The following is a 17,446-nucleotide window of genomic DNA, read 5'->3' as shown; positions in this document are numbered from 1 at the left end:
TGCCCAAGGTCACCCAGTGGATTTTCATCATTAAAAGTCTTGGGGATGGAGGGGAAGAGTAAAATGAAGCAAGATAATGTTTTTTCCAAGTAATTTTCCTTTTATTACATTGTACAGGTTCTTACTTCTAAATGAATATCCAGTGCACCAGTTAGGGGGATATTTTTGTGATGCACCTAGATTTTGTATTCTTTCAGAACTTCCTACGGGGTTGTGTGGATGGTACCATTTGAAGATTTAAATATGCTATTATTAATGCATTCATACAGGAAAGGTCTCCTGAAAATACTGTCTCATTGTTTTCACTTTAGAAAACAACAACAATCTCAAAACTAATGTGGGTGCTAGAGTTAATTTTCTGAATGTCTACTGAGAAGGCCTATTGATTGTCTTCCAACTTTATGTATTTATGGTTTTATTTTAGCTACAGAATTCCTTTCAATGAAGGAAAGTCATGATCCAGAGAACAGAGCCAAGTGATCTCCTGTTTCTGAGTTGAAGAAATTGTGTTGAATAACACTTAAATAGGTTTCAGGCTAAGGAAAGTTAATCCAGAGTTCTGTCTGTGCAATGATTTCTCATTTGAATTTGCAATGTGGCTTGAGCTTAAATACTCTTTTTTCATGTTGCAGGATGGAAATGTGCCAAATGAATATATTTGTTCAGAACTGGAGTTGTTTTTTCCAGTCTAAAATCCAGCCATTTCCCCTTTTATGATCATGCATTCTTTACAACAGGGATGTTATCAAAATCTCACTGCTGCACATGTATGCAAGGGTTTAGGATCACAGTAGAACAGTAGCAGCAAGCAAAGCCTGCATGTTGCCAGGGTGTATATCATTCAGCTACAGTTGGCTTTGATTGTAATAATAGGCATGTGTATTATATTCTTCCCAAAGTAACCTCAAGGCATATTTGAAGTGAAATCAATAGAAAAACAAATGTCGCATTTACCCTGCAAACCAAGAGTATTATAGTTAACTTCATAACAGCATATGTTAAAACCTGAAATGTTTATAAGGAGCATTGATTTTGCGGATGCCAGACTTGCTGTGTTATTTTGAGAGGCATTCGCGTCTTTGTCCTTTATTAAGTACATTTCTCTTAACTGACTGAAAAGGACTGTGCTATTAAGATTTTTATAAATATCAACATTATCTCTCTGTGATGTATTTTTCTGCCAGAGGTGTTGGAGACTGGTGGCCTGGTATCAGTGAGATGTACTCTACTATGCAGTATACTCCAAACATTAAGGGAGGTGTCTAGACCTTATTTTGCCCTTAGGATTCAGTCATTTGAACTGAAAATATGGGGTGAATTCTGGAATGGATTCTAAGCCCAGCAGACATGAAGGACACCAAAGAACAGAACTGAAGTAGTCCAGTTTTTGATAAGGCCATTTTGTCTGAGTGGGCTCCATGGCAAGGTTGGGAAATGTTACATCTTCCAGATGTTCTTGGCATCTTATCCCAGAGGATCAAGCCAGCATGACTAATAGTAAGGAATTATAGAAGTTGTAGATCCAACACTCATGAGGTTCAAAAGTTTTGGATTCCACTCCAACCTGATTGTCTTTGAGTTTACATTGGTTTGGCTCCATCATGCCCTTTTAGTTTAGAGAGCTGAATGACTCCAAAGTGGACCTTGTAGCATGAACACATGGGTGCTGAATGCTCCTATTTTAAAATGCCATTGCCTCAGGAAAGGAGGAGAAGGAATGCTAAGCAAGAAAGCCAACTGTGCTTCATTTGGGAAATTACTGCCACTCCATTATCTGCCACCCATGTTTATTACCTCCTTCTACCTAATAGGAGGATCCAGCTCTCATTCTTTTGTGAAAAAATTCCAAGTTTATTCAATCTCTTTCTTTTCCTCTCTGCATCATTTGTTTAGATTCCTTCAAATGGTTCTTCCTATCTCACAGCTGCTGATTTCATTGAGTTGGGCAAGACTTGGCTAACTCAGATTAAATGATCAGTGGTGGTTTGTTAAGTGGAGGTGAATCTGAGCTTAACTGCAAAGGAAGAGGGCATGAGAAGGATGGAACAGGCAAGCCAGGGGCTTCTTAATATAGTGCTTAATATAGTGCTTTTCAGTTTTGACACAGACATGGAATAACAACTGTTTCAAAACAAAAACCTGTAAATGGATTTTTAGGGAGGAAGAGAAGGGAGACCATCCTTGATTCATAATAAACCCACTATAACAGTGGTTCTCAACCTGGGGTCCCCAGATATTTTTGGCCTACAACTCCCAGAAATCCCAGCCAGTTTGTCAGTTGTTAGGATTTCCTGGTGTTGAAGGCCAAAAATATCTGGGGACCCCAGGTTGAGAACCACTGCACTAGAAGCATATGAACTAACAAGGGGATAGTACAAGGGAAGGAAAAATAGTCTGACAGGTTCCTCAGGCAGGGAAGTATTCCTGCCTAAAATGCTCAGATATTATTGTAAAAAGCAAATACGTTTTAGTGATTAGCCTATTGGCCATATCAAAACATTTGACAAACACATTTAACACATACACATTACAACCAAAGTTAAAATAAACAAGCTGTTTACAAGGGGTCAAGATCCTAAATCAGATCAAATATCTGCATCAGCCCTACAATTTACACCTATCAACTCCAAATATGCAGTTCTCAGCTGAGTTGTTTTAAATAGAAAAAGGGCCGTTTTGTATGTTATATTAATATTCTGGCTAGCCAATAAAAATGTAGTTTTAATATAAGGATCCCAGTGTATCTTTTTCTATAATGTATGGCCCAGGATATTGGTTTCTCTCTTTCTTATACAAGTTACAACTAAACAGTATATGTGTTATATCTTCTACCTCTTCCACTTCACAGACACTTTACTTTGCTCAGATATTATTGTCAAACACGCCCACTACAGTTGTAGAATGTAAAGATATCGCTGCATTAATGTGGAATAGCAGTATGCAAATGGGTTTTATTGCACTTTAGAGAACATTTGAAAATGATGTTAGTAGCATAAGCCTTTATAGATTAATTAATTAAATAAATAAATTATTTCCACTGATTTATTTGTGGAAATAGACTTCGGCCCCATCAACACTGCCATGTAATACAGTTTGAACTGCATTGTAATGATCAGTATCACCTCATAAAATACAGGTTGAACTGCATTGAATTATATAAATCCACACTGGCATGTAATCCAATGTAATGCAATTAATCTACAAAGTTTATGCTACCAACTTCATTCTTACCGTTCATATTTAAGGTGCTACACAATCCATTTGCACACTACAGTTGTGATTGGTAGTCACATTGCAACACTATAGCTTAAAAATGTGTGTGTGTGGTGTATGAAAATATACATATTCATCCATTTTCTTATCTTCAACATTTCTTCCTTTCCCAGTAGTACACAAAATTTATATATCTCTGTTTATAAATCCAAAAATAGTAATAAAAGTAAAAGTTAAAAAAAAAAATAAGGGGGGGGGGGGAAATGAAGCGAAAGAAAAAAAATGTCTTTATCCAACAAACCCAATTGTAGTGATTTTCTTCTGATTATTTATAAATTCAATGAAAGGTTTTCATTCTTCCTGAAATTTTTGGGTGTTTACTTATTGTAGGGCCAAAATTAATTTGTCAATTTCAGCCATCTCGAAAACCTTTGTAATCCAGTCTTCAGAAGTTTAGTATATTTTGCTGTTTTCATAATTTTTCATATTCAATTCTAGCTGCTGCTGTCATGTGAAGAAAATTTTTCCTGTTGTTTTAATACTTGTTTATCTAACAATCTCAATAAAAATGATTTCATTGGGATTTAATATTTAAAATAGTTTCAATATCTGTATATATATTAGTCCAGAATTTCTTTGCCCTTGAGCAAATTCTCCACAAATGGTAGAAAGTTCCAGTATTTTTATTGCAATTCCAACATATTTCAGACCTTGTAATCCAACATAGGTCAGACCTTTAAAATACTTGTAATCTTAATGAGTGTGGAAAAAAACATGTACTGTATGTCTTTTCATTCTTAAAAGAGCAAGTTATGGAAAGAGTGTTATTTCTATTAAAGGAGTTGAGTATGTCTATCATACAGCCATGTGGAGAAACATACCCTCCGCGTGATTATTGGCAGTGCATGGCTAAGAAAGTGACCTTTTGTGCCACATTAAATATTAACACACTCATTGTTGGAAGGTAATTTTATCACCTGTCGATTATTGAACAACAACTATCTTGTGCAATAAAAGAAACATGAATGCCCTCTGGTATCTCCACGAGATGAGCCATTTAATCACCTAATAAATGCCACAGGTGACTTTGTAATAAATAAAAAGCTACCAAGAAGGCCCACCATTGGCAAATTGTGTTACTAAGGAAGAGCAGCAATTTTTGAGAGGATGAGAGTATCTTTTCACAAATTGCTTTGTTAAATGACTAGAGTTGTAGAGCTAAACTTTCTTTGCAAGACATTGTATACAATTTTCACATTTGCTGCTATTCTGATTTTCCTTCCTTCTCAATTTTAGCTCTTTATTCTTCCTAAATTTCCACAAACAGCAACTGGTAAATCTGTTTCCAAATTATGGCATCTCAGGTGGACATCAATGCAGAAGATTATTTACTGCCAAAACAACACATAGGGAAACTCATCACAAACTGCAAGGGTACAAATCATTTGACCCTTCAGATGCATCCTGCCCAACTTACTTAACAAGGCAGTTATGGAATGGGTGGGAATAGTGTCAAGGGAGCTGCTCTGTTCTTCGGGTAACTAGCTTTCCCTCTCTTGACATGCTCTGCAATTGGGGAACCTGGGGAGGGAGAGTGAGGTTGGCAAACAATGAACTTGAACCTGTTGGTTTAATCTCCTTAGGTGGCTGAAAACCGATTGGAGTGTAGACCTACGACCCCATCACACAAGGTCTGGGCTCCGTTGTAGGACACCTTTAACATAAAGCTAGCTAAAGACCCATTCCATGGGTCTTTAACTTCAGACCAGATTAACAGACTCATCAATCAACAGTCAAGTTGGCTGATGCGGAAATCCAGGTTTCATGTATTATTGGCCAACCCTATTGTCAGCTGTGACCAATAAAGTTGTGACTATTGTTATTCCAATGTATATACAGCAATGTATATACAGGTTATTCGAATAGAGCAGATTCACCCAATGTATGCAAGTTGTTGGAGTTGCATGTCCCAGCATCCCTAGCCAACACAACTGATTTTAAGAAATAGTGGGATTGCACTCCAAAAAGAAAGCATTCCCAGCCCTCAGGACTGTGATAATTACTCAGATAGAAATGGTCCATCACAAGTTGCTTGTGAAGAGCTATTTTGTCTGCTAGTAATCACAGGGCTGCAATTAGCAGCACCCCTCCCATTTAAATTGTAAAAGAGATGGAGCACTTAACCCTTCCTCAACCTGCCCTGATGTATTGGGCTCTGCTTGCTCCACCTGCTGGGAAGTGATACCTACTGTTGGCAGCTCTTCTCTTACACTAAAGTAGGCTGAGAAGGCTGCCAGTCTCCAAATCCAACACTGACCATTCTAACAATCCCTTGCCCTTGTTGGCTGAGCTGTCCAGAACAGATCAGGTCTTAGACTATATCTCTCCAGTAGTAGGACTCTCCATTCTTGAATATGAAAAGTGCTTTATCTAACAAAATTATTACAACAGACAAATACACAGAGAGTTGTATAAATTCACTTCAGTGAAATATGACACTATCTTGCAATTTGGATAGCTTTTCTAAACGGTTAGATAAATTCATGGAGGAGAGATGAATAGTAGGACTCACCTTCATGCCTGGCTTGTGAACTTTTCGAGATGTGTGGCTTGTCACTGTTGGAAACAGAATGGTGGATTAGATACAGAATGGGACCTTTGTAGCAAGGCCAATATTTTGTTGTCAAATATTTTTATGAGCACCCGAAAAGTCTGTTAACTTATTAAAGCAATTATTTTACCTGATAATTACTATAATTACAAATGGGCATCAACACAGTAATTGCAAATGGGCATAGACCTGTGTTGTTTACATTAAGTCTCTAGATATATTTTCCCATGATTTTAGCCCAGTATTCATAATTCCCATTTGTAATTTGTTTCCCAGAAAAAAATGCTTGAAATCACAGCATTACTGATGCCACATAGTCAGCCCTCCTCTGAAACCTTTAGGATCCTGTCCTTTCTTTAACTGCCAGCTCTTGCTAGTTGTAAATGAAATGCCAATGGGCAATTCTTTTAGCAAGTGATATGTGTTATTTTCTTCCCTTCCCTCATACCAGTGTTTGTAAGGTAACACTTATTTGCTGATAAGGTCATGTTAATAATATTTATTTATAACATAGGAAATGTACTAGAACTGTGAGGACATCTGGAAAAATAGTTATTTCTAAATGTTATATGTTCGTGCATCCTCAGTGGTTTCTAACATTGTTCCATTAGCATTTGTTTTCGTTGCCAACTAGCACCTATATATAACTTTGGAAGTTTTAGAAGCAAATGTGTTGCTTTAAAAAACTATAAAAGTATTATAGTGGAATCATAATGCCATAAGAGAAGAAATGCTTTACTCCATTAAAATCAAATTTAGTTAACATAATTTTTAAATTATTGTTTTAGTCAGTGTCTCCTTGGAATTTGTTTCTACATTTTTTTCTTTTCATAATTTTCTTCATCAAATAAATGGTTGAATCTAGTTGCAGTGTTTTGCAGAACTGCTGAACCGTGAGTATTTTAGTGAGATCATGTGTAAATATCTTCCCCAGTGACAGAAAGAAATATTGGAGTCAGGACTGTGATACTTTGGGACCATGCTTGGAAATAATGTATTTTATAGTACTTTTTTAAAAAGCTCTAGGTCCATTCACACAACAGGATTACAGCATGATTATTCCACCTTAACTGCTATGGTTCCATCATATGGAATTCTTGAATTTGCTGTTCAATGAAAGGCACTTATTCTCAGCCAGAAATCTCTCCTAGGGCCTCACTAAAGTACAAAACCCAGGATTTCATAGGGTGGAATTATGACAATTAAATATTAGTAATAATACTATAAAATTCTGTAGTGTGAATAAACTATGCATCTGAAAAGCTCTCTTCATGGCACTAGAGTCTCTTCTTGGATGGTAGCAACCATTCCCATAAAACCACATGGTTGGATTGGCATTCCAAGAACTAATGCAAAAGTAAAGCTTTGTCTGCAAAATATACATGGAATACTTCAAGTAGTACTGTTTATTTGGTGACCTCGGGAACTCTATAAAGTCAATGTTCTCACCCGTAATTTCCACTTAGAAATGTCTTTGAAATTCTCTCTTAATGAAAACCTTTATCCTCTCCCTCTGACCAAACCACATGACTTGTTCAAAAAAAAACAAGTATCTGGCACAGGGTCAGGTGATCCTGATGCCATAAATATTGTCACTATTTTTTTAAGAGAGACTAGTTTTGGGAATGCAAATGTAACCATAACCAGAGCTATACCACAAAGAATATGCAAAGGTTGTATACTAGTTTTAACTATGCAAACACAGTGGAATAATTGAATTATGAAACATGGTCATCCTGTTCATAATTTGAGTCCAGGGGTATGCCCGTTGCAAACGTGAGCTTTCAAGAGGAAGTGTTTCCACATCCAGCATAGACTGAATCCCTTGTGACTGTCCTGTCTGAATTAAGCTTCTGTTTGTTTGCTATCATCAGTCCAATTGTGACATTAGACACTAGTTTAGTACCAAAACATTCCCTAGAACAGTGGTTCTCAACTTGTGGGTCCCCAGATGTTTTGTCCTACAACTCTCAGAAATCCTAACCGGTTTACCAGCTGTTAGGATTTCTGGGAGTTGAAGGCCAAAAACATCAGGTTGAGAACCCCTGCCCTAAAAAAATGGATGGAAAAGAGAGATAAAGTGGGATGTCATCAGCATATTGGTGACACTCAACTCCAAAACTCTGGATGACCTATCTTGGGGCACTGTGATGGCATGCTGGGGTTAATGGTGGTAAGTCATTTGGTAAAATGCTCGGCTATTGAAGGTAGAATATTGGACTATATTGTTGGTAAATTCTTGGTTGTAGATATAATACAGAACTAAGATGGAAAAGTACAGAACTATGGTGAAGCACACTAAGCTATATAGATAAAATACTATTTTGGTGGTAAAATACTGGACATTGCTATGGTAAATTCTGGACTACGATAACTAATATGATAAGGTACTCCAAGCCATGTTGGTAAAATACGTGCTAAAGATGCCTGTCTGGATTGCCAAGGCCAAGGAACCCAAATAATCTCTAGCCTTCTCCTCTAAAACTCTGACACAGAATAAAAAGGAGGGAAAAGCCTTTCAGGCAAGCACTGAGGCAAAAAGGCTAAACCAACTGAGCCAGGCCTCTAGGGGGGGTTTAAGCTACACCCCTATAACTAAGTACAAATGGAAAAGTCCATACCAAAGGGAGAACTAAAGGAAATGAAGCAGAAGAGGAAAAAGCTAGGCCAAGACATCACAGGTACCCCATAGATGAACAATTAAGGAGTAGAACAGGAATGTTCTATGTTCACCCCTTCAGGAAGGACTAGAACCATTGTGGAACAGAAAATGGTTTCTCTGCACAGAAAATTACGTTCTCCTCCCGAAGCAACCAGTTGCAAATTTTGTTCAGAATAAATCCCAAACAGCATTTTTGAAACTGCAGTTTTTAAAGGTTTTCTTGCTAAAAGCCTTTGTTGCTAAATAAAATTACTACAGCTGCTTATGGCTTTCTTAGAACAGAAAATTAATGGAGATTTCCATGTAACTAAATCATCAAATATAGAGTCATCTCGTTCTCCCAGAGCCCCTGGTGGTGCAGTGGGTTAAACCTTTGTGCCAGCAGGACTGATGACTTGAAGGTTGGGTTGCTGACCTGAAGGTTGCCGGTTCGAATCCACCCCGGAGAGAGCACGCATGAGCTCCCTCTATCAGCTCCAGCTCCATGCAGGAACATGAGAGAAGCCTCCCACAAGGATGGAAAAAACATCAAAACATCCAGGTGTCCCCTGGGCAATGTCCTTTCAGACCGCCAATTCTCTCACACCAGAAGCAACTTGCAGTTTCTCATGTCGCTCCTGACACAGAAAAAAATTCCCTCTCTGCCAAGTTCCCCCCTGTAAGGTGAGCATCTTTAACATGTCTGATCCATTTGTGCAGCTGGGTTTCACCTCCTTGGATCACTCTTTTAAATTTCAGACTAAAACTTGACTGTATTCGCCAGCCACCTAATGTTAGAATGTCTGATCAGCCATTAGACAGAAATGTTAGAAATGTTGTATCAGATGTCAGATTTGGAGTGTGTTGTTTAAGTAAGTAAACTGTTAACATTTTGATGTACCATATATACTCATGTACAAGTCAACCTCGTGTATATGCTGAGAGCAGATTTGGGGGCCAGAATATATAACCCATGCATAAGTCGAGAGACATTCCATCAAGAGAACAAAGCACTAGTGCCACCAGCTGTCATTTCCCCACCCAGGCATTCAAAAATTCCAGAAATTATGTTACGGTAGAGAGAATAAAGGGGGGTTTGTTTTTGTCTTAGGTTCTCCCAGGATGGACTAAGCTCTTGCCTTTCCCCACTCTGCTTAGAGAAGGAGATGGTTTCTTTTCTTTTTTTCTTTTTTTTTTTGCAAAAGAGTGAAGATATTGTACGTACATTAAACCCATTAGTAGGTTGACCCAGGGTTTTTTTTATATCAATGTTTGATTAAAATTTCTAGACTTATAGTCATATATGTGATTCAAGATATTTTTACTGGTGAGAAGGAGGAAGGGAGCACTTTGTCAGGTACAGAAATATCTTGATTGGCTGAGAGAACTAGGTTTTTGATATCTCTTTCTTAGGTTCCAATATATCTGATATCTGAGTAGTGGCCAAGAATACTACGTTGGAAAGTGTCACAGCATTTGCTGCTCTGCCTCAGGCAGAAAAATGTCTTGAGATGATTATTATCCTATGTGTTGCCTTCTGCAGTGAAGAAAGTGTGAAGCTATAAACTCACTGCTGATTTCATTCTATACATGCAAATTATAATATCCTCTATGTGATGCTGCTGTGAGGGAGCCTTATATGAGGACAGGTGCAGAATCTTTGAAGGAAAAATTAGAAGGAAAAGAAATTAAGTATCTTTTATACATTAGTGTGGCAGGGAGAGACCAAGACTGCCAAAGAGATTGTACAGATAGCTTTTCATTTTCTGAAAACGAAAGGTACACGTGGGGAGAAGAGAACAAGAGAAACAGACACATCAGCAGTTTTTCACAAATCTTTTGTGCCAACCTTTAAGCTGTAATTTTAAGTCATTCAAACAGGCAGTGATTTTCTTTCTGGGTTTTAAGTGCTGCAGACACAGCAAAATGGCTACATATGCTGAATTTGGGAAAGCTGTTGGGGCAGAGGCAAAGGAAAGGCTTTTTAATACCTAACTGTTCCTTGGTATTTGACCAGTGTGCTCTATCTGAGATGTCCTTCGTTGTTTTTCAAGATCAGTTCCATTATGGTATCAAACCAGACTCTGATGGACATGAGAAATATACATTCAAGTCATATATGTGATTCAAGTCCTTTCCATTGCATAACTTACAATACTTTTAATTGTGTTTTTGGGTTCCTTTCTTTTAATGATTGTGATATTACATCATAAAACTGTCAACAATTCCTTTGTTTCTACATACCACCAGTATTTGTTTCTGCAAATAGTTGTTCTTTCCTTGTTGAAGAATGTCATTAAACTATTTCAGGCCAAGAAAACCCTACTGCAATATTTGTCGTTGGATTCTGTGCAATGTTCATCAGGTTTTGTATCTTGACTTTCAGGTGCTTTTTGTTTCAAGACCTACATTATATATCATTCTGTCCTGGACTGATTCATAGTGAATAAGAAAGGATGATTCGACTACTGAAAATCTGAGCACCCTTTTGCATCCTTCACATCTGTCAGTGGCCAAAATATCTCAAGGTACATGTTGACAGTGTCAGGGGAAAAACTGGTCTTAGGCAGGGCTATTGCTAAAAGCACACACACATTCTGCCAACCTTACTTTCCTTTTTTTGTTTTGAAGCTCTTGGTAACACAAACAGTAATCTCAAATAAATTATGAAGCTTGTAATGAGCGTATACAACTTACAAGCATGCAACGTTTCCCAAATGGCAGGATTGCCAATGGATCAAATTCAGCATCATATGAGTCAGCACTTTGGACAGCTCATTTAAAGTTCAGACTAAAACTTTGAGCATGTTTACTACTCCATTGACGTGAAAGTCACAAACCACTGTTACCAGCTAGTGTATTCAACCAGTATGCCCCCTGCTAATGGCATACATGACAAAATATCTTGTACATGTTGAATGCAGCATTGCTGAATATTCTCTGGTGAATAATTATTTTCAAAACAAGGTTGCTCTTGTGCTGGTCATTATATCTCTTCGTAGCTGGCACTAAGTGAGAGAAAAATCTCCCAGGACTTGGTATTTACTGCAATATGATCTCAGTCAACCACGGATCATGTTGTGAATGTAGCACCTTCATAACATTAAACTGGCAGCCAGATTTTTTACTATAAGAATGTCACAGCTGATACAGCCAATTCAGAATAATGGGAATGATCCATCTACCATATTCCCCTTGCTACTGATGAACAAGAGAGAAGAAACAACCATGTTTGAATCACATGTATATTGAAGGAGGAAAAAGTTTATTGCAATTAGAGAGTCTATAGCCATAATCAAGGGTGGATCTACACTGATACAATATGTTGTGACTGCGCCTTCGGGGATTATGGTTGATGGTGATGGGATTCGAAGAGGAAGAAAAAACCCTCGTGATGAGGGTTCACTGGAGGAGTTGCGCAGGAAGCGACTTAGAGAGCTATATGGGGGATCTTCTGAGGAAGATTCAGATGGGGAGTTTGGGGAAATGGATGCTGAGGAACAGGTGGTGGCTGGGGAAGCGGGCACTGAATGGGCACAGCCACCGGAGATGTCTGGGGATTTGGGGCCTATGGATACTACTGAACCTGGGGTTTCTGCAGGAGCTGACCCCACTTGGGATGCTTGGAGAAGGGAGGATGGTTCTTTAAGTGCTCATGGGGCTAAGTGTGGGCAGGATGATTGGGACTCCGATGAATTGCTAGGTACTCCGGATCCACGAGCTCTAGCTGTGTGGAGTTTGGACTCTGAGTAGATTTGGGACACCTGGTGTTTGGGTGTGATTGTTTGGTCACCCAGGAGGAAGGGGGAAAAAATGGGAATGTTTGGCCACTGCACTTTGCGTGCGGCAAGGTGTTGCTGAGGCGCCATTGGGATCTCTGTGTTTCCGTGAAGACTGGACTTGGACTGTGATTCGAATGTAAGTTATCTGGGACTGCTCTGCAGCAGAGGGATGGAACTGTGTGGGTTTTCCTGGACTGCATTCTGATTACTATTTCTAGCTGCTGATACCATCTGGCTTGGCTCTCGCTGTGTCTTATCGTGGACCTGGTTTGGATGACTGCACCCTCTTCGGACTTTGGATTGAATTTGACCTGGCTTCTGTCTACGCCCTCTGACTGACAACTACTCCCAGCTTCTGACTACTGGTTTGCCTTTCGGAATTTGCTGCTGCCTCCTGACCTGACCTTGGATTCTCCTGACGACGGCTATTAATCATCCCTTTGAAGCTCTCGGCTTTAACTGCACCATGGAAGCAGTTTACTGCTCTTCTAGTTTGTTTGTTTTCAAGCCAGTTTGCTGTTTTTCTTTTGGGAACTGTCCCTTTAAATCCGCAGAGCCGGCTGTCTGTTTTCAGAAACGGTTTGGAGCCAAAAGAGGCTTTTGCACTTTCAGTTATACTCTGCAGCTTCTGGAAGGTTTCAAGCCTTCGTTTATTTTGCATATTTTCTAGCAGTCAACTCAATTTGTTCTCCAAAGCTGAATTGAAGCGTCTTTTAGTTTTTATTGAATGCCAGTGTGGGAAAATAGCGTGGCTTGTTTTTGAGTTATTTTGTCCAAACTACTCTTGAAACACTGATAAGTGAAGTGTTTCAAGGATACCTTCTGTGTTTATGTTATTTCTGGCTTATCTTTTGAATAAACTCTGTTTTTTTTGTTAACTGGTGTCTGTCTCTTGACACAATAAGCCAGAGCTGATTTGGCATGGCATACACCAGACTGGCTCCAGGATGACTTGGAGAGGCATGTCCCCAGCTGCTGCAGTGGTGAGACAGAGTGATTAACCAGTGGTGCCAAATGCAATTTGGTGCTGCTAGACAGTCACCTTTATTGTCCCCTTCTATCCTCCATGTCACAGTGGTTTCTGACTGCAATATAGGTCCTGCCTATCACCATTATCTGCAGTGATGCCAGATAACAGGGAGGTGGAGATGACAGTTGACAGGTAAAACCCACATTGAGGCTGGAGACTGCCACAACACCACACAGAGGATGGCAAGGATCAACACCAATTCCCATGTCCCCAGGCCATCCAAGGCTGGGAAGCACAGGGTGGCAATTAGAAGAGTTGAGAATAGTTCCATCTTAACTGTTCAGATGTGAGTAAAGTTGGGGGAATAGTCCAAATTCTGGCCTTGTCTTTGGTTAATGTGGGGCAAAACCACATTAGTGTGGCTTTGCTCCATATTATCCAAGATCAGCTCTACAGAACTGATCCAGGGCCCACCCAATGTAAGTGGTCAATGTAGATGTGCCCCAAGTGAATGGTCTCTATAAAATATAGATTTTTCACACCCAACAGCTACTCCTCCTTCCCTTAATGTCAGGATTGGCAAACATGAGTGTTTGAGACTTCCTCTAAATATCCCAAAACTGAGGTAATGATGAGTCTTTTAGGAAAACTTCTGTCCACTTGTCCTAATAATTATGATCATTTTGAAAGCTTAGACCTACATTAGAAATGGAAAAGATGGTGGTCGGTGGCTCTGCTGAGGGTCATATTCTTTGAGTATATAAAATAAATATAATTTGAAGCAAACTCCTTTGTCAAGTTTTGTTCTTAAAAACTGGGAAGATTTATCCACAGCAAGTGTTGATAATAAACCATAAGAGTGATTGAAGCTAATCACTTATTTGAAGGATGGATAGTGGTAATGGTTAATGCTAAGTGACTTTCTGAGTGGGAAGTTGATGCTTAGCTGTCAGTTGTATTTTCAGTTGCTTGAAGACTACAGTCATTCATAATTATTCAGACCTGAACTGCAGACCTGGGAACTGTCACCACACAGCAAATACATATTTTTGAGGAAGCTCAAGGGTCTCTCTGGCAGAGCATTTTAAAGATCCTCTGTTAAACTACAAACCCTAAAATTCTTCAAGAATGGACACTTTTTACTTACATGTTAAGCTCTAGTGCAGTGGTTCTCAACCAGGGTTCCCCAGATGTTTTTGGCCTACAACTCCCAGAAATCCCAGCCAGTTTTCCAGCTGTTAGGTTTTGTAGGAGTTGAAGGCCAAAAACATCTGGGGACCCCAGGTTGAGAACTGCTCTAATGTGATAAGGTCCTTAGTTCCCACTATTAGTTAAAAACTAATACTTCATGTCATTGTTTTTGTTTGAATCAGACACCTTGGATCACAGGTTCTGGTGTTGTATCAAATTTCTCTCCTTGTTATCTCACCATTAGGATGAAAGATTTTGATGATGATGATGTTTGAGAAGCATAGTGGTTCTATTTCTAACTGACTTTAATTTAGCCAAGAGAGAAATAAGATGAATCCAGCACTTGGGCACAGAAAGCTACTTCCTGAGACCAAGATGGCATTTTTCCAGTTGGTCAACTGCTTCTAGGCCAAAGGGGTATGGCCAGAGAGGAAGATGGCAAAACACAGACGAAATGACAAAGTAAATATAAATCAAATATTGCTCAAAATCAATCAGTGGGTTTCCAAGGAGGAGGAATTCAATCCATGGGTTTCCCTCTTTCAGATCTCAAACCATTATACCACACTGGTGCTCAAATCTCCATATACTATCTACTAAATTTATTTTCACTGCAAAAGCCTGAAGTACTGCAGTTGCCTATGGAGTGAGATGTAGTAGTGACACCCTGGCTTGTGGAGCAGTTGTGCAATTCAGAAGTGAACTGGCTCCACCAAGTGGAAACTCTGTAAGGAGGAGGGTCATTCCCACCATCCCTAGCACCCTTTGTGCCAGGCTTGCATCATTCCATCCCCATCTCAATCTGTGGAGTCATCCACCACTGCTCTTCTTCTCTCCCACATCTCCCTCCTTTATGGCAGACCAGCTTTTGGGTAAGAAGTACCCCATGAGCTTTTCTGTTCGTTGGGGCCCTTATCTACCCTGTTTTAGACCCCTCCTTGGATCCTTCCTTCAAGCATAATTGTGGTAATTTGTCAACCCACCCCCCAACACAATGACATATTCCCAGCTTCCAGCACACACTTGCCTCCTGCATCTTTCCTTTCTCCCCTCATTGTCCAAAACATGCTCTTCTCTGCTGAAATTTATCCTGATATTCCATTGTACTCCAAATTGGGCAGAAGATGTAACTGTCTCGGTTTCAAACCACCTCCCCCCAAACTTGAGATCTTCCCCATCTCAAACTTGGCAAAGAATCCATTTGAGAAAGATTTGGGGCTTCATCTTTGCAAGGCTACATTTATGCCTATACACAGGATCTAACATGTTGAAGAAAAATGTAATATCATTAGTACTTAATTGTGTCATACCTGTAAGGACTCATAAGGATAAATGCTGGCAATATGATAAGTTGACGACAACAAAGCTGACTTCATGGAATTTAGATGAAAATACTTCCTACCATCTATTTTTATAAATTTATATATGCAAGATAAACATATGTTCTGAGCCTTCAATAGTCAACTTGGATTTCACATTAAGAAATGGTGCAGTTTTGGGTTTTTTGTTTTTTTTTGCTTTTGCTTTCTAAAATTTGTAGGAGCAGCATTATCAACACACTGAAGGAATAGTTCTGTAGAGTTTGCACAGATGATTGAGCTAACAGAATATGTTTATTTAAAGGATGATAAAAGAAAATGCCATTATATTTTATGAAGGCTTGATATAACTTGGACCTGAATCGCTATAAGAGAAATTCCATATTATAAGCAGTCTGATGAGGGTTTTTTTAAATTGTGAAATTATGCTGATGGTTACTGTTGATATTCTTTTTATGTGAAAGTTCAGTTTTTTTACATTATATTTTTGTATTATAATTACAACCGGAGGAGGAGGAGGAGGAGGAGGAGGAGGAGGAGGAGGAGGAGGAGGAGGAGGAGGAGGAGGAGGAGGAGGAGAAAAATATTACAAAATTAAATTCTGCATAAACCCATTAAGAATTATGGCATTGCTATTTGAAAACATTTATTTCTCTCTTTTAAATATTATTGAATTAATGACAGTTATAAAAATGTCATTGCTTAATACATTAAATTCAATATAAAATATTTTTTTCCTTGTAAAATTTGTTTTTGCTTCAAATTAACTTTGGAGAAAAATAATAATAAACTGTCATATTATTGGTCTCATATAAGGCCTATAGATGCTAGCAAGAAGTCTCAAAGAGGTTCCCAAATCGATTATACTTCATTGCAAACTCATAAAGGGGGCAGAACAACATTGTCCCTGATTTTTAAACCAGATGATCAGTTGCAACTTCATACACTTGTTTGTGGGCACTTTCTCCTCCAATTTCATTCTTTGATTGGCAATCCCTTTTTGCAAAATATAGAAGTGTGCATAGTTCTATTGATGTTTCCTTTGCCTATTGGTTCAAAATGCAAAAATATGAGACACAAATGCAAGCAGAACAAATTTCTCCCATTCCAGGGAAAGAGAGATAAAGAGAGATGGAGAAAAAGAGAGTGGGAGGGAGAGTTCTAACTGGACCTGGGAAACTGACGCATATTGTCCCGTTCTTTCCTTTTTTCCCTTAAAACAGCAATTACAGAGGGTTTTTTCTCTGTCTTTTGTATATCATACAAAGAAAGAAATCAGAGCGGGTAGGTATTATGAATGAGCTGAACAATTGGATTGCATTAGGATTAGATCAAAGCTTGAATTATTATTATTTTTTTAAAACTGTTTAGGAGTGTAAGAAGCGAAAACATTTCTTTCATGAAGATTTTTGTTCCTCTTTTCTTTTTTGCCTATGCTCCAAAAGCAAGTAAGGGCTGTTTTCTAAATCTCACAAACCAAAGGATGGGTGTATTTTTTAGCATGGAAGGGAAGAATACTGCCCGGAAGATGAATTTTCAAACTATGCCCTTGTGTAGGAAAGGAAGAACTCATATAGGGAAGAATTTACATCTCGTATGGATTATTGCAATGCACTCTACATGGGGTTGCCTTCAAAGATGGTCCAGAAGCTTCAATTACTGAAAAAATCCTCAGACAGACTATTTAAAGGGGTAGGTTGTAGAGAATATACGACCCCC

At 38.7% G+C, this 17,446-nt stretch overlaps 1 protein-coding gene across 9 annotated transcripts in view; it reads left to right on the top strand.

Annotated features, from left to right (window-relative positions):
• Positions 1-17,446, top strand: part of lingo2 (leucine rich repeat and Ig domain containing 2) — an 867,433-nt gene that overhangs the window by 383,358 nt on the left and 466,629 nt on the right. Inside the window, exon 1 of one of the 9 annotated variants that reach the window (XM_062974165.1) lies at positions 16,289-17,446. This exon is cut by the window's right edge and continues 29,809 nt beyond it. The exons of the other annotated variants lie outside the window; for them this stretch is intronic. The gene's annotated coding sequence lies outside the window, so the exon portion shown is untranslated. Of the gene's footprint in view, positions 1-16,288 lie in introns of those variants that run through there. 9 annotated transcript variants of the gene reach the window in all.

The sequence above is a fragment of the Anolis carolinensis genome, chromosome 2 (genome assembly GCF_035594765.1).
Source record: "Anolis carolinensis isolate JA03-04 chromosome 2, rAnoCar3.1.pri, whole genome shotgun sequence".
Classification (NCBI taxonomy): domain Eukaryota; kingdom Metazoa; phylum Chordata; class Lepidosauria; order Squamata; family Dactyloidae; genus Anolis; species Anolis carolinensis.
The sequence above is the reverse complement of the archived record's forward strand: the minus strand, read 5'-3'. Positions and strand labels throughout refer to the sequence as shown.